The sequence below is a fragment of the Tachysurus vachellii genome, chromosome 3 (assembly GCF_030014155.1).
Source record: "Tachysurus vachellii isolate PV-2020 chromosome 3, HZAU_Pvac_v1, whole genome shotgun sequence".
NCBI classification, from domain to species: domain Eukaryota; kingdom Metazoa; phylum Chordata; class Actinopteri; order Siluriformes; family Bagridae; genus Tachysurus; species Tachysurus vachellii.
In genome coordinates, this window is record NC_083462.1 from 167,569 (window position 1) to 187,983 (window position 20,415).

Consider the following 20,415-nt stretch of genomic DNA (forward strand, 5'->3'; position numbering starts at 1 on the left):
TGGTTTCAGTCCTGATCTGGTGTCAGATGAGGGTCTGTGTGGAGTTTGGCATGTTCTCAGCTCCTTCAGTTCATGGGTTGTTTGTGTAGTTAGGCAGTCTAGGTAGTCTATTAAACATGGTTTTCACCTGAATGACAGGTGCGACAGCCTATTGGCTGCCGCTCCAGGTGTATTTAAGGCGTAGCTTACGTCACCTGGCTATGCATTGTACAACCATTATTGTGTGGGTGTGTGCGCGCGCAGTTCGCGGGAGGTATGTAGCTAGCGGTTTGGCTAACGTTGCTGCTAGTGTCTGTGCACTATTTAAGTGTATATATTTGTTTATAGCCAGGTTATGGTCGCGATTGGTACGACGTTGCTGTTGGGTACAGGCTGTCCTTCCCTCCAGTTTGTGTGTGCTCTAGATCACCTGCATATTTGCTGTTCGCCGATTATGGATAAAGCTGTGAGTAACTGAACCCGTGGGTTTAGCGATCTACTTCCGGGTAGGTATATCTAGTCCTTTGAGCATTATTGGCGTGGTGTCAGTAAATTGTCCATTGTTGTTCCCCTTCATGGTTTGAACTTATTCTAATGCAAGTTGTTGGATTGTATGCGAGTTGAACTAATTGTGTTATTTTTTCCTTTTTTTGTTTATTTCAGGAGCTGAAGGCCCCAGTGAGGGAAGCTAGCTGCCTTGGCCCTGTGGTGGTGGTGTTTCTCTCACAGAGTGTTTTGCTATTTGATATCTGCATCTCCCTCACTTAGAGTGGGTGTGGTGTGAGTGTTTTGAGTGGTGTGTCTTAGGATACTCACTGTTCAGCTAGCTCCCTACTGGTAAGCCTCAGCCGCAAAGTTTCTTGTTTTCTTTACTTCTTTTCGTGGTTTTGGTCAACAGTTTTTTACATTTTAACTAATTATTGTGCAAGAAAGTATTTTTGTATTTATATCCACATCTCTTGTGTTCAGTGGTAACGAACCTGTGTGCTATATTTTTGGGTATAAATTTCCCCGTTTACAGAAACGGGGTGGCGTTGTCTGCTCTAATCTTTAGTTGTAGCTTAGTGTCAATTCTTGCAACCCACCGCACCGCCACATTTGGAAATGTCAGGATTGTGTTCAGTTCTGTCTGAAATGTACCTGTATCTAAGAGAACAGCGTTCCTGCAGGAGTCCAGACTTTAAATAAGCCTTAATCCCAATCTGTCATTAAATGCTCCATCCATTATACTCTTTACATTCAGTCAGTGTTGTCTGTCTGCATGGTGTGATCACTGACATCAGTCCATTACTCTCTGTTATACTGATATAAACATATGTCATGTAGAAACTCTGCACAGTTAGTTTTACCTACTTTTACATTTTTTCACCACATAACAGAATTAAAACCCTTTATTAATCCCTATGTGGAAATTAGGGACATATACATACATATACACGTTAATGTGTGTGGGAAATGTACTCATCTGCACAAATGAGGAAAACATAATATACATCATTCTGTGCATGTAAACATACACACACACGGTTTACACACACACACATGGTTTACACACACACACACACACACACACACACACACACACACACACACGGTTTACACACACACAAAACCACATGTACAGATGGTTAATAAATGAGGACCCTGTTTTTACTCTGTACATTATTTTGTAGTCAGTATGAGAATATTCAATACATCACAGGAACTAATACTGTGGGTGTGGAGTTTTTTTTTTTTTTTTTTTTTTTTTTAATTTCTTTTATTGCAAATTCAAAGATTCTAATCAAACACAGCTATGTATACATTACACAAAATGTATCATCAACACATCCAACCTTAACTGACCAGATGTCAGAATAGATAGAAAAAAAGGCAGAAACAGAACAAGTAAAGAAAAGAGGGTTCTAAAAAAAAAAAAAAAAAAAAAAATTAAATAAATAAATAAATAATAAAAAAAAGAAAAATAAACACATCAAAACAAGTATTAATCACGTTACAAGAAAGATCTCATCATATCTCTTCAAAAAAGAAATACATTTTTTGTTATTAATTACTCTCAGTGATTTAATTAAATGTTCTCCTACACATAAGAACTCTATAAAAGTAGGTATTTTCTTAAGAAATCTTTGTTTGTGAAAATAGAACTTTGCCACGAGGATAAGAAAGTTAACAGTTGACTCTAAAGATTTGTTTTGGTTTTCAAAAAAGCAAACGATATCCTTAATGTGAAAAACACCATTCACGTTAACTTTAGAAAAACAATAGAGACTCAAATCTTTCCAGAAGAGTGAGGAAACATTACATGAGAAAAATAAGTGACAAATATCTTCACTTTCTTTTTTACAGAAGGTACATATATCAGCTACATCACAAAATTTAGACAAAAATGCATTACAAGGGTATATATTATGCAAAATTTTGAAGTGCACTTCTTTCACTTTATTCGGTATGCAGTATTTATATGGTAATAACCATGTTTTCCTCCATTTAATGTTATCTATTTTAGAACTCCAAAAAAATTTCCCTTTTGGAGAAATTGAGTTTCGAGATTGAAAAAGTTGACGAATACATTTATTATTACAATCTTTACTTAAAAGCGAGACACCTCCCAAAAATAACTGTGAAAGTTGTTTTGTGCATGACTCATGGGTAAGGGAAGCTTTCATTAGACATATTAATCCATCAGGAATTGCCTTTATAACAGAGTTAAATTCTTTAAATGGAACGGGACAATGATGGATATTCATAAAGCTTTCATAAGATAATAAATCACCATCAGAGTTGAATAGATCAGCAACAAAAATTATGTTTCTATTAAACCATTTATCAAAAAAGATTGATCTTTTTCTAATTTTAATATCCAAATTATTCCATAAGATGGTCTTGTGGGGTGAAAAGTTGTGGTTGTAAGCCAGTTTCCAGGCTAACAAGGCTTGTTGATGAAATCTAGCCAGTTTAATAGGTAATTTACCAGTGGAGTAATTGCATTTCATCAAAAAAGAAAGGCCACCTACCCTCTTAAATATATTATTAGGAATAAAATACCACAAAGAATCTGACCCAAGCAAACATCTTTTTAACCAATTAATTTTAAATGTATTGTTAGTATCATCAAAATGCAGGACTTCGAGACCCCCATCACTCCTTTTGTTTGCTAAAACATATTTCTTCAACTTGTGTGACTTATTGCTCCAAATGAAATCAAGAAAAATCTTATCTATATTTTTGGAGGTGTGATTATCTACAGCTAAAGACAGGGAAGGGTACACAAACCTGGATAATCCTTCTGTTTTGGATAAGAAAACTCTGCCTAAAATTGATAAATCTCTTTGGAGCCAATTATTAAAAATATATTTTGTTTTCAATAACCGTTGAGAAAAATTCAGAGATTGTCTACTAATTAAATTTTTTGTTATATGAATTCCCAAATATTTCACTTCATTTTTAATTGGTATATTTTCAATTTCAGTTTCCACAGTGTCAAATAAGCAAATAATTTCACACTTAGATAAATTAAGTTTGAGCCCAGAAGCATTAGAGAAGGCATTGATGGTAGTTAAAACTGGAGAAACTTGCTCTTTATCCTTCAAAAATAGAGTAGTATCATCTGCTAACTGTGAGATTCGAATCTCTCTGTTAAAGATATTAAGGCCAGCAAAGTTATTATTGTGCAAAATATCTATGGATAATGTTTCAACAACAAATAAAAATAAAAAGGGGCTCAAAGGACAACCTTGACGTATTCCGCGAAGGACAGGAAACCTTGGTGATGTACGTGAATTTAAAATTATACAACTATCTATTTCTTTGTACAGCATTTGAACAATATTTATGAGTTTAGAAGGAAATCCAAATGCCCCTAAAGAGTCTATAAGGAATTGATGCTTTACAGTATCGAAGGCCTTATAAAAATCGAGGAATAAGATAATTGCATCAGACTTGATTTCATCTCTGTAATCAATAAGATCCAGAACAAGTCGAGTATTACAACTAATATGACGACCTTTCATAAATCCAGTCTGTGTTTCATTAATGATATAATGTAAGTGCTGTTTTAATCTCTTGGCAAATATGGATGCAATTAATTTATAGTCAAAATTAAGAAGAGTGATAGGGCGCCAGTTATCAATTATAGTTACATCTTTATCTGGTTTGGGAATGAGAGATATCACCCCTTGTTTCATAGTAGGAGTCATTGTACCATTATTTATACATTCTTGAAGCATTAAGAAGAAAGGTTGTTCTAAAATCTCCCAGAACTGTATGAAGAATTCTAAAGTAAGGCCATCGGAGCCAGGCGATTTCCCCTTTTTCATTGATTTCATTGCATCTCTTATTTCATTTAAGGAAACAGTAGCCTCACATGACAATTTAAATTCATCACTTATTTGAGGTATATAGTTCTTAATCTGTTGTAGGTATGACATACTTTGGTTTGCCTGTAAATCAGGGGAGTACAGGTTCCTATAAAAATTAGTAACAAATTTCTCAATTTCTTCAGGGTTTTTAGAAACTGAATTGTTAATTTTTAATGCAGAGATGCTTTTCCTTTTAAAATTCCTTTTCTCAAGTGAGAAGAAGAAACTCGTATTCTTTTCTCCTTCCTCAATCCATCTCGCTCTAGATCTAACGAAGGCACCCTTAACTATTTCTAAATATATATTGTCTAATTCCAATTGCAAAGTTTTTAACTGACTAATTTCTGTAACAGAGAGATTCTCTTTTTTGATTAAGGTATTTATTTTAATTAGCAAGTCCGCTTCTCTATCAGCATTAACCACTTTTAAGGTTTTAGATCTATTTATTGCTAGTAATCTTGCTTTATATTTAAAATATTCCCATTTAGCACCATGAGACTCAAATTCATTATTTGAAAAAATTCCATTAACTAATCCCTTGATTTGATCATTAAAATTTTTATCTTTTAGCAGATTATTATTCAATTTCCAGTAACCACGTACAGTACTCTCCCTGTGTTTAGTCTGCAAAATCAGCTTAATTACTAAGTGGTCAGAAAATGGAGCATATTGGTGACTGACATCAAACACGTATTGCAGTAACTGTTGAGAAATCAAAAAAAAGTCTATTCTAGATTTAGAAGACAACAAATTATTACTCCAAGTATATTCAGCTACATCAGGGTGATAATAGCGCCATGCATCTGCAATATGAAAATAACCACACAGATTACAGATAATATTATTAGTGAGGCTCATCTTAGGGGGAAATCTGTCAACTGAATTATCTAATACATCATTAAAATCTCCAGCAATAATAATAAAAGCTTGTTGATATTTATTTTTCAAGGCTTCAATATTTCTCTGTAATAAGAAAATAAGAGACTTGTTGGCAGATTTTAAGTTGTGGCCATATATATTACATATTATAAAAGTAGCATTATCAAGTTTAGTGACCAGAATAATCCATCTTCCTTCCATAGAAATCAACGATTCAACAATATCTCCTTTAAATTTGTTAATCAAAGTGAGAACCCCTGCGGAGTGGTTAGATCCGTGACTAAAGTAGGCCTTGTCACCCCACTGTGATTTCCAAAAGCGAACATCACCCTCACAGGAATGAGTTTCTTGTAACAGGATTAAGTCAGCATTCATTCTTCTACAGTATAAGAATAAGGCTTTTCTTTTAGTGAGATCTCTCAAGCCACGAGTGTTCAACGATAAAATACTCAAAGAGTTAAACTCCAAGTCTTGCATAAGAGAAAGAAAAAAGAAAAAAGAGAGGGGAAAAAAAAAAAAAAAAAAAACAGTAAAGAGTAACTTGACTAAGAACACAAGAACACAAAAGGTTTTAAAACTTACCGCTGTAAAACTGCGTTGACAAAGAGGTAGTTGAAGCTAACACATACCCTATAACTTAGGCAAAAGTGCAACTGTATGAGAGAGCATAACTTATTGTGATAAAGGAACCATAACAAAGTATAAAACTTTCACGTTGCCCCATGAATCGGTCTGCATTTAGAGAATGTTTGTCAGTGCACAGTTCAGGAGCAAGTTCGACTTCAGATGCTCCATGAAGACTGTAAATAAGATATTATTATAAAATAAAATAAGAAATTGTCCGAGCACAAATGAAACGTTCAAAAGGAACACTCTTTGAAGGTTATTTGTAAATGAAAGACTGATCAAGAGCAACTCGTGAAGAGAACACAGGGGCAGACATCAAAACGTGAAAACTGTTCACGCACAATTGTTGAGTTAAATTCAAAATAAGTTGCGCCATGAAGGTAATCTGCGAATATAGAACAATACGTTGTCCATCTCAAGGGCAAAGTTCGAGTTTTTTTCCAGCGACAAAAGCATGGGGACCCTTCCACGAAACCTTCTTCCCCTCCTCACGAGCCTTCTTAACCAACGGCCATAATTTGGCTCTAGCCTTGTAACATCTTGTTTGATCAGCAGCCCTCCATACCATGTCTCTGTAGGTACGCATGGTAAAACGCATGATGATGTTACGAGGTGCTCCGTCGGATCTCCTTAGCCCCAGGCGGTGTACAACATCAACTACATCATCCAACTTGTTCTGGATACTAGGGACCATCTTCTTTAGGACGTCGAGTGTCACTCCTCTCGCATCTTCTCCGTCGCGCTCTGGGACCCCCTGTAGCTTGAGATTCCATCTACGTGAGTACCGTTGCATTTCATCGAAGCTTTCTTTCAGACTTACATTCTCAACTCGCAATTCCTTAATCTCCTTTTCAAGTTGAACGATCTTGACAGCGTGCATCTTGACCTCTTCACTCATATGGGAGACTTTTTCAGATAGTTTGTCGAGTTTTCCGCAAGAAACGGTAACTGTTTTATCAATGGAGATCACCTTGTTGTGTGTTTCATCCACTTTAGCAGTTAGCTTCTGAATCGCGTCAAGTAATGTAGATAAGGAAACTTCGTTCATGCCTTTTGAACTCACAAGATTCTTGGATGGAGTAGAGCAAAGAGGCCTCGCAAGAACCTCTTCATTGGCACCGATTTCTGTCTCAAGATTAATATTAATATTCTCCATGTCGACCGACTCCGTGCAGCATTCTTCCATAAGGTGTCCAGCTAGTATAGCGCTTTCATGAATGGACTGATTTTTCCTTTTTTTGCCCATAATATCACGTCAAAAAGTGCAAGTATTGCCAGAAAAATATCGAAAAAGCATATATTTTCTAAGTTGTAACTTTACATATTCAAATCTAAGTTTGTTAGCTTCAAACTCCTCAAACTACGTAGACGACTCTAAAACGTGACCATTCACACCGCTGCCATCTTGGCCCCCCCTTGGGTGTGGAGTTGTGGCTTAACAAGGGAATAGTAGAGACGTAAGAGTCGACTCTCCACTACAAAAGAGTCGGTTCGATGAATTGATTCGTTCGTAAACGACACATAAACACTGTAATGAGGAAGTGAAAGTGTTTCTGAACAACTCGACGTTCACAAGAGAACATTTAATCTAAAATATAATTTTAGAAGGTAAGTTATTATAAGTCGTTTTATGAATGATTTTAAACTTTAATGTATATTTTAATGTGTATTTTACCAAATCGAATATTTTCAGGTTTTTATTTCAGCTGCGTCACAAAAATAAAAAAAAATACATTTTATCTGTTAAATAAAACCCAATCAGAGAAACATAGAAATGTTAGAAGAAGATTAAATGTAGAGTTTTTAATAAAGTTACTGATAAAAACACAACACAATGTAAAGACAGCTTTATTGTGTGTTTTATTGCTAGCAGCAGGAGAAACTCCTCAGATACAGGACTCACACTGTGTTAGGGGTTTTATTATAAATCTAATAATAATAAGTTAGGGAATAAACTTGTGTGTGTGTGTGTGTGTGTGTGTGTGTGTGTGTGTGCGCGTGCGTGTGTGTCTGTGTGTGTGTCTGTGTGTGTGTCTGTGTGTGTGTCTGTGTGTCTGTGTATGTGTGTATGTGTGTGTGTGTATGTGTGTTTTCTTCTCCAGTAAACAGCTCTTCTACAGTGATGAAGATGGGTCACATCAGTAAGATGTCACTACCAAAGTTTAATTTCATCTTGTTGGGAAAATCAGGTTCAGGTAAAAGTGCATCAGGAAACACCATATTAGTACGAAGAGCTTTCACCTCAAAGAAAAGTCAAACCTCTGTCACTAAACATGTTCAGATGGAACACAGTACAGTTTCTGGTCTCCCAGTTACTGTTTACGACACTCCAGGGTTCTGTAACACTGAGCTGAGTGATGATCAGGTCATACAGGAATGTCAGAAGGTCTTCAGCTCATGTGAGTCAGAATCAGACTTCTGTACATATCTACTGGTCATCAGGGCAGATAGATTTACTGAGGAACAGCAGAAAGCTGTGCAGAAAACTGAGCTTCTGTTAGGACCACAGCGTCTGGAAAAGACCTGGATCCTCTTCACTGGAGGAGATGAACTAGAGGAAGAGGAACAGACCATAGAGGATTTCATCATTAATACAGAATCTCTGAAGAAGCTGATGGAGAGATATAGAGACAGATACCACGTCTTCAACAACAAGATAAACAGTGACCAAGTTAATGACCTTTTGCACAAAATTGTCAAGGAATTATTTAAATCTGGTGATTTATTCATAAATAAATCATTTCATAATTCATTCATTCATTATTCATAAGTAATCTATTATTCATGTAAACAGGTCATTCATGTCTTACTGACTATTTTTTATGCAATCTAATATTTTACACTTTTGAGATTCTAAGATGATTTCTAAACATTTTATTTTCCTCAATCAGCATTACATCTGAAGAGAACAAGACCACAGACCACCAGCAGCAGTTCTGACCTGAGGATTGTGCTGTTAGGGAAAACTGGATGGGGGAAGAGCTCTACAGGAAACACCATTCTGGGAGAGAAGAAATTCAGATCTAAATTCAGCATGAACTCTATCACCAGCAAGAGTGAAGCTCATCATGGCCATGTTGAGGACAGGAATGTGTGTGTGATCGATACTCCAGGTCTCTTTGACACATCTGCTGATCCTGAAGAAACAGCTTCTGAGATAGATACTCCTCTCTATTTGTCCAGTCCAGGACCTCACGCTTTCCTCATTGTTCTGCCACTGAATATAAGGTTCACAGAACAGGAAAAACACATTATTCAGCAAATTGAAAAGTTATTTGGAGATGAAGTGAGGAAATATGCAATGGTTCTCTTCACCCATGGAGACCAGTTAGAGGGAGAAAATGTAGAGACACTCATTAAAGAGAACAAGGCTTTAAGTGACCTTGTCCAGCAGTGTGGAGGTGGATATCATGTCTTTAATAATAAAGAGCTGACAAACAGGGAGCAGGTCAGTGAGCTACTGCAGAAGATAGACAAGATGGTGGAGAAGAACGGAGGAACCTGTTACTCCAAACAGATGTTTGAGGAAGCAGCCAAACTCAGACAGGAGGAGGAGGAGAGGGAGAGGAGAGAGGAAGAGGAAAGAAAACAGAGAGTGGAGGAGGAAATAAAACAGAGAGTGGAGGAGGAAATAAAACAGAGGGTGGAGGAGGAAATAAAACAGAGAGTGGAAGAGGAAATAAAACAGAGAGTGGAAGAGGAAATAAAACAGAGAGTGGAGGAGGAAAAAGAGGCAAATACTAGCTCATTTTTGAAGAATTTTTATATGAAATATCGGAAATGGATTCTTGCAGCTCTTGTTGGTGGTGTTGTTTGTGCTGGTGTTGGTGTTGCTGTTTATTGTGCTGGTGCTGGTGTTGTTGGTGCTACTGCTGGTGCTGGTGGTGTTGCTGCTGGTGCTGGTGCTACTGCTGGTGTTGCTGCTGCTGGTGTTGCTGGTGCTGGTGCTACTGCTGGTGTTGCTGCTGGTGCTGTTGCTGGTGTTAGTGTTGGTGCTGTTTGTGTTGGTGCTGCTGGTATTGCTATAGTCGAAGGTGTAAATTATTTGTGTGATTCTAAAAATAAAAAGTACATGATCTGAAATAAGACTTGTGATTAGAATGTACACCAGACCTGGTTACTCTGTCTGAATTATTCTCTCATATTAAATCAGATTTCATTTAGATTGTTATACTGAATTCTACAAATCCTGTCTAAATCACCAATAACCTGTAAAATGTATAATCCTGTTTACTGTAATGAAATGTGTTAGTGAACACTGTAGAGTTCATATATATAGTCTTTATATAATCAGTGAGAAAAATAATAATAATAGGTGTTTATGTGTGAGTAGAATCTATATTGTGTTTCTTTTCCTCAGCTGTGCAGTGGCAGGATTACGGCCAGTGTACAGAACAGAATCATTTTAAATCTGTATCTTAATAAATGTGTCAAGTCTCTCAACATGATGTGTACAAATGATGTGTGCACTAATAAAACATTACTGTCAGTAGTAATACTGTCATTTATTTATTATAATTTATTATAATTATATACAGATTTCTATAACCACAATGGATTTCCTGAAATATATCATTATTTGTGTGTTATAGAAATAATCTTTAACAATCTGTATATAGAACAGATTAAAGTATAATATATAGTTTTAAGACTATATTGTGTGACAATACTAGTGTGTGTGTGTGTGTGTGTGTGTGTGTATGTGTGTGTGTATACACTGTATCTGCTGCAGACTGACACACACTTGTTCCTCTTCATTTTATACGTTTATATTTATTTGTAATGTTATTGTTTATATCAGATCTGTTCACTGAGGCTCACACAGGTATAATGAAAAAGTTTATAGTCTCAGTTACAGTTTAAATTAAATTTAATCTTGAGGATCATCCAAGAGATCAGTTTGTGTTCTATCTGAAGTGATAGCAGCAGTGATACCATCATATCTCTCTCCACACACACACACACACACACACACACACACACACACACACACACACACACACACACACACACACACACACACACAGGAGAGAGAGACTTCCTGCCTCAACCCAGGGTGTGTTCTGTATTGTACAGTGGTTTGTGTCTTTCCACAGTGAAATGATTAAGATTCCAGTAGATGACTAAATAAAACAGAAAAAAAACACACATGCAAAAAAAGAGGAGAGAAAAATAACAGCTGAATTTATTGATACTGAACTTCATGAATGTTCACACCAGCTCTTCTAGACTGTGGATGTTGCCATGGATATTTTTCTTCCTACTGAACCCTCACCAGCTCGTCCATGAGGTAATGACAGAATAACAAACAGAAGAGTGATGACTGCATCAAACACATCATATTACTGACATAAAACAAGTACATCACCACAGGTAGGTATAATAATCACTAATATAATCAGGGAGAGGGATACAGAGTGCTTTTGTGTGTCTAGAACAATTCTATACAGATGATGTGAAAGTGTTCAGTAGATTTCTGTAGATGTTTTATAGTGATTAGTGACTGAACCTCACAGATCTCACAGTCACAACACATCTCACCTTTATACTGCTAGTGTAGGTTCATATTCAGTATAATGTTTACTGTCCCCTGTACATTGCAGTACATTTACATTTACAGCATTTGGCAGACGCCCTTATCCAGAGCGACGTACATAAGTGCTTAAATCTCAAACATTGACTACATTAATGCTGGATCACTAAGTTACATACTTAAGATACCATGAGTTTAAAAATGTGTTCAAAGTCACAATGAAAAAGTGTCAAAGGTTTTTTTTTTTGTTTTTTTTTTTAAATGCGAAAGATAAGGAAAGAAGTGCTAGTTGAAGTGTTTCCTGAATAAGTAGGTCTTCAACCGCCACTTGAAAATATCCAGTGACTCAGCTGTCCGGACCTCTAGGGGAAGTTCATTCCACCACCTTGGTGCCAGTACAGAGAAGAGTCTTGTAGTAAACTTACCTCTTACCCTGAGAGATGGTGGAACCAGTAGAGCAGTGCTGTAGATCTGAGGGTGCGGGGTGCAGTGTGAGGAGTGATGAGGGCTTTGAGGTAAGAGGGAGCTGGTCCATTTTTGGCTTTGTAGGCCAGCATCAGTGTTTTGAATCTGATGCGTGCAGCTAACGGAAGCCAGTGGAGGGATCGCAGCAGTGAGGTGGTGTGGAGAACTTTGGCAGGTTGAAAACAAGCCGGGCAGCTGCATTTTGGATCATTTGCAGAGGACGGATTGTGTTCATATGTAGACCTGCCAGCAGTGCATTGCAGTAATCCAGTCTAGAAATGACAAGAGACTGAACAAGTACCTGAGCAGCCTGTGTGGACAGAAATGGCCGAATCCTTCTAATGTTGTAGAGAAGAAACCGACATGAGCGAGTCACATTAGCAACATGAGAGGAAAAGGACAGTTGATTGTCCATGGTTACCCCAAGGTTGCGAGCTGTGGCTGAAGGGGAGATCAGATCGTTGTGCAAGGATATAGCAAGATCATGACCTGGGGATGAATCACCTGGGATGAAGAGCAGCTCAGTTTTGCTAGGATTAAGCTTTAACTGATGAGCAGTCATCCATGATGAAATTTCTGCCAGACATGCAGAGATCCGGTCAGAAGCTGTGGCATCTGCGGGTGGGAAAGAGAAGATAAGTTGTGTATCATCAGCATAGCAGTGGTAAGAGAACCCATGTGAGGAAATAACTTCACCAAGAGAGTGAGTATACAGGGAGAAAAGAAGAGGACCAAGTACTGAGCCTTGTGGGACGCCAGTGGAGAGTCTGCGTGGAGCAGATGTCACTCCCCTCCATGTTACCTGATATGAGCGTCCTTCCAGGTAGGAAGCGAACCATTCCCAAGCTGATCCGCATATCCCAAGACTCCTGAGGGTGGCTAAGAGAGTCTTATGGTTAACCGTATCAAACGCTGCTGAAAGGTCAAGGAGGATAAGGACGGATGAGAGATTGGCTGATCTAGCAGCAAGTAGTTTCTCAGAGACATCTAAAAGGGCTGTCTCTGTGGAATGAGCTGCTTTAAAGCCAGACTGGTTGGGGTCTTGGAGGTTGTTCTGTGAGAGATAGACAGACAGTTGATTAAAGACAATGCGTTCAAGAATTTTGAAAGAAACGAGAGAAGTGATACCGGTCTGTAGTTACTGATGTCTGATGGATCCAGAGCAGGTTTCTTCAGGATGGGAATAACCCTTGCTCTCTTGAAGGTAGTTGGTACCTGACCAGATGCTATGGATCTATTGGTGATAGTTGTAATGAAGGGCAGAAGGTCTTGCGAGATGGTCTGCAGCAAAGTGGAAGGGAGTGGATCCAATGGGCAGGTGGTAGGATTGCAAGACTGGATGAGTTTTAGAATCTCTTCTGCTGTTACAGTTGAGAAAATGTGACAACAAAGGTGTAGGGGAGTCTATACTCTAAGATGTAAGTGCAGTCGGGGCTGAAGTGAAGGTCCGGCAGATTTCCTCAATCTTCTCCTGGTAGAAAGAAGCAAAGTCTTCTGCAGTCAGGGAGGATGAAGAAGGTGGAGCCGGGGGGTTGAGCAGAGAAGAGATGATGTTGTGGAATTTCCGAGGGTCATGTGAGGAAGCTTCAAGCTTTTCCTTGTAGAAGGAAGTCTTGGCAGACGTCACATCTGAGGAGAACTTGGCCATGAGTGTTCGGTAAGAATCAAGATCTGCATCAAGTTGTGATTTCTTCCACTTTCTCTCTGATGATCTTAGCTCTCTTCGATTGTTGCGCAGCACATCTGAAAGCCAAGGAGCAGAACAAGAAGTTTTCTTGGGTTTAGTGGACATAGGGCAGAGGAAGTCCATAGTTGAGGAAAGAGATGAGAGGAAAGTATCTGTGGCCGAGTCCAAGGGCAGTGAGGAAAAAGACTCAGGATCAGGAAGGGAAGAAAGAGTGCCAGAAGCCGTTGACCGTATCAAACGCTGCTGAAACGTCAAGGAGGATAAGGACGGATGAGAGTTTGGCTGATCTAGCAGCATGTAGTTTCTCAGAGACATCCAAAAGGGCTGTCTCTGTGGAATGAGCTGCTTTAAAGCCAGACTGTTGGGGTCTTGGAGGTTGTTCTGTGAGAGATAGACAGACAGTTGATTAAAGACAATGCGTTCAAGAATTTTTGAAAGAAACGAGAGAAGTGATACCGGTCTGTAGTTACTGATGTCTGATGGATCCAGAGCAGGTTTCTTCAGGAATATAAGCTCCAACAGCTCCAGCTAGCACTGCTAACAGTATCACTGGTGTCTGGTCTGAACCAGCGAAGCCTACAGATGACCCAAATAAACCACCACAGAAGACACCAAAGACTTTTTTCAAGCACTTGTGGAAAACTTTAGGACGCTCTCGAGGTGATGAGCAAGACATCTTTAACTGACGTCTCCATATCAGACCCCAGAGCTTTGCTGTAATCAGTCCCAAAGCTGCTGCTGACCCTCCCAAACCACAGCCATGTACAAACATCCATCTGTCTGCAGAACCTCTGCTGAACACAAATCCCATAAATAGAGAGAAAACTGCAATTACACACAAATATTTCAGCTGATTAACAAACCAACGTTTAACTGCATATTTCAGTGCTCTTGCCTGTTCTAAACTTATTTCTCTCTGTTCTTCAGGTCTCCTTGATGCCTCCTGCAGCATCTCCAGCGTGTAGATGCTGTTCTCCTGACCAGACACCATTCTGTCTATAATATCCAGTAGATAATAAACCTGTTCTAGAGGTAAAAGATGTTTTAGATTTATGTTAAATTCTAATCTACTTAGTGTAACAAAATGCTACTAAACCGTTTAATGTACAGTGGTGTGAAAAGGTATTTGCCCCCTTCCTGATTTTATTTTTTTTTGCATGTTTTTCACACTTTAATGTTTCAGATCATCAAACTAATTTAAATATTAGTCAAAGATAACACAAGTAAACACAACATGCAGTTTTTAAATGAAGGTTTTTATTATTAAGGGAAAACTAAACCCAAACCCACATGGCGCTGTGTGAAAAAGTATTTGCCCCTAAACCTAATAACTGGTTGGTCCTCCCTTAGCAGCAAGAACTGCAATCAAGAGTTAGTGATAACTTACAGTGAGTCTGTTACAGTGAGTCTGTTACAGTGAGTCTGTTACAGCTGAGGCTGTGGGGGAATTTTGGTCCAGTCATCTTTACAGAATTGTTGTAATTCAGCCACATTGGAGGGGTTTCGAGCATGAACCACCTTTTTAAGGTCCTGCCACAGCATCTCAATAGGATTCAGCTCAGGACTTTGACTCGGCCGCTCCAAAGTCTTCATTTTGTTTGTCTTCAGCCATTCAGAGGTGGACTTGCTGGTGTGTTATGGATCATTGTCCTGCTGCAGAACCCAAGTTCACTTCAGCTTGAGGTCACGAACAGAAGGCCACACTTTGTCCTTCAGGATTTTTTGTAGACAGCAGAATTCATGGTTCTGTTTATCACAGCAAGTCTTCCAGGTCCTGAAGCAGTAAAACAGCCCCAGACCATCACACTACCTCCACTATGTTTTACTGTTGGTATACTTTTTCACACAGGGCCATGTAGGTTTGGATTTAGTTTCCCCTTAATAATAAAAACCTTTATTTAGAAACTGCATGTTGTGTTTACTTGTGTTATCTTTAACTAATATTTACATTTGTTTGATGATCTGAAACATTAGAAAAGATTGGAAAGTAATTGGAAAGATTGCTGATCAACGTTGTCAACACTCTTCTGAGACTTGCTTTGTGTCTTCGTAATTTGTCGCAGCTTCAGCTTTTCTTCTGAAGCCAGCTGAAGTTCAGTCTATTTCTTCAAATGACCAGCAAGTTTCCTCTATAAAATACAGGACATTACTTAAGTTTAATAAATATGTTAACACGTGTTAAAAGTAACATTTCATGGTGATATAGGTTCATTTTATTTTTATTACACACTATAGACTGAAATGTTAAATATTTCCCTGTCTAATTGGGACTGGCCTGACACGAATCCACTGACTTAGCAAGAGGGTTCTACAGTTTCTGTAGCTGTACTTACACTGAAGGTACATCTATAGGTGCTGTGGTGTGGAATCAGTGTCTGCTGTAACTTTAGCTATCACAATCACACATAACTCGTCTAGCAGACACATGAATTGTGAAAACCACCACTAAGTTCTGTTGGACTTGACTGACAATGTAAGTGTACCATTTGTGCTCCAGTATTCTGTGATTGTTTTTTATCCTGTGTGATAAAATGGCCTTTGGCTTAGCACTTTATAGGAAACTAAATAAACACATTCTCTAAAGTAATGAGAAGCAGGAACCTTTATGATAATGTATGAAGTCAAAGTAATAAGTTTCCAAGAAAAATAATATTGAATAAAGTATAAATACTCAACAGCTGTACTGAAGTAAAAGGACATTACTGTCCATGTCTGGCTAAGAATGTACATGTATGTATGTAAGAATGTATGTAAGAATGTATGTAAGAATGTATTTTTCCTGAAGAAAATGTGAATGGTGCTTGCACGTGGCAAGTTCCCCTCATCGTGCTGAGTGTTTTGATATATGACATGTCCATGTTGTGCAAAATTTATGATTTAGCTTATTTTGGGGGCGGGGCTACATGTGACGTCACGTGACGTCACCAAAACACACGTGGGGCAATTCTGTTTTCAGGAACAATGCAGTGACATAATTCAATGCAAACCGTTTGCATTCTGTTTATGTGAACACACAATTTATGACATTTAAAATGGTAAACAAAGTCCATCTGCAGTTGAATACCCTGTCTTTCGAGTTATTCCTCATTTGCTATTTTACCTCCTCTGGTGTCACGTAAGGATCCTGACAAACCCTTTTACATTTTTGTTTCCATTGTCTGCACGTAAGCCTGTCAATCATTGTTGGGGTGGGACTATATTATGGGGTGTTTTTCTATCCAAAGGTGACAGAAACTCGACTCGAAAGACGGGAAATTCAGCTGCAGATGGACTTTGTTTACCATTTTAAATGTCATAAATTGTGTGAACAGTGAACAGAAATGCAAACGGTTGCATTTGAATAATGTCACAGTTTTTACGACTACATGCAGGAAACACAATGGCAAATATAATTTGCCATAACTTGCCATTTTTAATATTGTCCACACAAAACACTCCAGCTCTGAGTGTGGAGCATTTTGTGTGGACAATATTCTGTAATTTAAACCATGACTGAGTAAATGAACACAAAACAGTGTGTTATAATTTTACTGAATCTCTAATAAAAACCTTAAAAAAAAACACAGAAAAATGGCTTCAACCACAAACTCTGATCTACATTATAATATTATTCTGCTTGGAAAAACAGGATCATGAAAAAGTGCTACAGGAAATACCATAGTGGGAGAAAACATGTTTATTTCCAATAAGAAATTTAAATCTGTGACTCAGGAGGTTCAGAGGGAGAGAGTCGTCTTTAATGGTGTGAATCTTGATGTCTGCGACACACCAGGACTCTTTAATACAGAAAAAAACAATAAAGAGTTTTTAGATCAATGGGAGCCTCTGATTCAGCTAGATGAAAGAACCTGCACTGTGATTCTGTTGGTGATGAAAGTAGACAGATTTACTCAAGAAGATAATGAACCTATTCTTCTGATGGAGAACTTTATACCAGAAAGATTCATCCAGAACACATGGATCCTCTTCACCAGAGGAGATGAGCTGGAGCGAGAAGGTCTCACTATAGAAGAGTTTATAAAAGACACAGAAGAACTGAAGAAACTGGTGCAGAGGTTTCAGAACAGATATCATGTCTTTAACAACGTCTCACAAAGTTCAAACCAAGTCCAAATGTTAATAACAAAAATAATACAGACTGCACAGATCATCTGTAAGTACATCTTATATATAAATATTTCAGAACACACACAATTTATAATAAACCATGAAACGGTGATCTTTTTCTCTTTAAATCCATATTTAGGTTCAGAGATAAGACTAACAGACCCTTAAGATCATCTCAGGAGGATTGTGCTGGTGGGGAAGACTGGTGTTGGGAAGAGCGCTACAGGAAACACCATCCTGAGAGGGACAAGGTTCAGATCTGAGTTTGGTCTAATATCAGTAACATTATCCAGTGAAATACAACAGGATGTAGTTTTAGGGAGGAAAGTGTCTGTGATCGACACACCAGGGTTATTCGACACAACACAATCCCGTGAGAGGATAGCTGAGGAGATAGGGAGGAGTATTTACCTGTCCAGTCCTGGACCTCATGCTTTCCTTTCCTGCCTATTAATATGAGATTCACTGAACAGTAGGAAGATGTTCTACAGAAAGTAGAGAAGATTTTCGGAAGAGAGATGAAAAAATACACAATGATTCTCTTCACCCATGGAGATCAGTTAGAGGGTAAATCTGTGGATGAGGCAATTCAGGAGAACAGATCTCTCAGCACAGTAATTGATCAGTGTGGAGGTGGATATCACATCTTCAACAATAAAACATTCAGAAACAGATAACAGGTCAGTGAGCTGCTGGAGAAGATAGACAGGATGTTGGAGAAGAACGGAGGAACCTGTTACTCCAATCAGATGTATGAGGAAGCAGCAAGAATGAGGAGAAATGACAAGAAGGGAGAAACTGAAGGTTTTGAAGAGTTTCTCAAAAGAAACAAAGAAACTTTGCTTATTGCTGCAGGTATTGAATGTGGAGGTGGAGTTGTGTCTGGAACTACAATAGGAGCTATAGTGGGTGCTTCTGTTGCAGGTCCTGTAGGTGCAGGTATTGGAGCAGGTTTTGGAGCAGGTATTGGTCTAGGAACTGGTGCAGCTACAGGCTTTTTCATATGTAAAAAATCTAAAGATAATAGTCCAGGAAATGAAACCACACAGAGAGACAATGCACCAGATGATGATGGTGGAAGTGAATCACCTGATATGGAGCTACAGTCCATTAAAGAAGAGACTTGCTTGATCCCTAAATCTAATATCAGGCAACGGTCAAGAGGAAGACCTCAAAATTAATTCAGTTATATGTTAAATAAGTTCAACATGTCACAGTAATATTTGTGACACATTATTTTGGTACATTTGCATGTTTTTAACATGTGAAATTGTCTCCTGTTGATTATAAACTCCACTTTAAGGGAATCCTGGGTTTCACACTGCTCATACTTTTAAGTGTTGCTACGTTCTGATTTTCATGTGATATGAAGCGGAAATGCTGAAATGTTGTTAATGGTCAGTTAACTCTGTAAAAGCTGTGCTAATGCTGCTACAGAGAGTTTTATAACCTGGGGAAAGATCTATTCTAACCCTGCTTCTACATTACACCTGTGGGATCTTCCTCTTTTTACCGCTGGGTTTTATTCTATGGGCTTCACATTTTAGACAGATTTTAAATAACTACAAATAGAATATAACATCTTTATAATTTTACATTTAACACAATCATCATATTGTATTTTATACAGTGATCAGTTGATCTTTACATGCATGTGTGTTGTGTTATATTTAAGCTGTATAATATCACTCATAGTGTACAGTCATGTATGCAGTAAACATTACAGTGGGTCTGATTGTGTGGATATTCATCTGAACACAACACATTTAGTGATAAAACACACTGTGTAACCTTGTTGGATCTTCTGTCTCTTATGATTTCAGTCCATTTATTGTTGTATTGGAAAGAAATAACTATTCATGTAACAAACAAAAGTAATAAAGCTAATTGTTTAATGATCTAGAGCTTGTTTCTGTTCACATTATTAATTGTGTGTTTTATTGTTTCTCTACATTTTATTTAATTTCTCATGATTAATTCTTTGTTATTTTGAATCTGCACTATAAAGATGCCTAAAATATGAGTTTAAACAAACAGCTAAATATCAGAACATATTGACTATTAATCATTAGTTAAACATGAGTAAATACTTAGTTAATCATTTACAGAGCATTGCTCCTACATTAGCAACCAGTTTATAATGTGTTTAATAATTACATTTACATACTTTATTAATTATTGTTTATATATTAAACTGTACAACTTTACATTTCAGATAAAAATGCAAAAATAAACCTCTCATATCTCATATAAAAAACTCTTAAAGATTAACAAATGAACAAAATCAAAGATCATGGAAATGAGCAGAATAAAATCAACAAAAGAAACCAAATGAAGAAAACTCAAATTTAAAGAAGTAAATAATTCATTGCAGTCACAAAAAAGTGCAAAAATTACAAATATGATCTTTGTTTGCAAAATCTACATTTCAAACTGAAGACTGAAGATGTCAGGACTCTGCCTGGACTTTGGCCATGTGCCTTTTGTTTATTTTTCATGTTCACGTGTCTGCCCCGCCCTTGTCTTTTCCGCCCCGCCTCTGCACACCTGTCCCTTGTGTTTAAATGATTATTTGTATTATTTAATTGAGCCGCGTTGCCTCGTGCAGGGCGGAATCCCATTGTCTCCTGTCATTGTCTCCTGTCGTCGTCATGTCTGGTTTTGTCTGTTTCGTGTTCTTTAAGTTATTAAATCCCCGTTTCTGTTAAGCTGTCCTGCGTTTGGGTCCGTTTTTACCTCCGCGTTACTGACAGAAGGATTCCGCCAGATCAGGACCCAGC

General features: G+C 37.8%; 2 protein-coding genes across 2 annotated transcripts in view; both read left to right on the forward strand.

Annotated features, from left to right (window-relative positions):
* Window positions 1–20,415, forward strand: part of LOC132842105 (GTPase IMAP family member 8) — a 611,624-nt gene that overhangs the window by 155,324 nt on the left and 435,885 nt on the right. The gene's annotated exons all lie outside the window — the stretch shown is intronic.
* The window catches only part of LOC132842477 (uncharacterized), a 301,251-nt gene continuing 288,172 nt past the window's right edge, over window positions 7,337–20,415 (forward strand). The window contains exon 1 of the mRNA XM_060865201.1: window positions 7,337–7,451. The gene's annotated coding sequence lies outside the window, so the exon portion shown is untranslated. The remainder of the gene's footprint in view (window positions 7,452–20,415) is intronic.